The sequence below is a fragment of the Morone saxatilis genome, unplaced genomic scaffold, assembly GCF_004916995.1.
Source record: "Morone saxatilis isolate NCDOM2014 unplaced genomic scaffold, NCSU_SB_2.0 Contig9, whole genome shotgun sequence".
Lineage (NCBI taxonomy): Eukaryota > Metazoa > Chordata > Actinopteri > Moronidae > Morone > Morone saxatilis.
In genome coordinates this window covers 962,477-962,823 of record NW_023340268.1, presented here as the reverse complement: position 1 = coordinate 962,823, position 347 = coordinate 962,477, and the positions used below count along the sequence as shown (strand labels likewise).

The following is a 347-nucleotide window of genomic DNA, read 5'->3' as shown; positions in this document are numbered from 1 at the left end:
GTTTAGATAACTAAAGCTACTTAGAGTTACTTAAGTAGTTCTACTTTGTAAAAGAAAGAAAGAAAACACCCCACTATTCATGGGACAGTGCAAGAATATCTCACAGGTAAAACCGTTTGTTTTGTTAGTGGAGCACATCATTCATTTTTTTCATTGATAATTCAGCTTAACGTCCTTTACACAACACTCAGATGATGTCGCATGAAATCTATTATTACCAGCTGCGATGCAAATAGCATGCAAAAAATATATATTCTTACACACTTCCTGGAAAACGACAGCAGCGAGGTTGCATTCACTGTACCTGGTTCCAAACTGGTCTGGTAAGATGTATTAATGCGTCAAAA

The 347-nt window shown here is 36.3% G+C and overlaps 1 protein-coding gene across 1 annotated transcript in view; it reads left to right on the top strand.

Annotated features, from left to right (window-relative positions):
• Nucleotides 1–347, top strand: part of LOC118342849 — a gene marked incomplete in the record, with an annotated part of 5,838 nt that overhangs the window by 2,011 nt on the left and 3,480 nt on the right.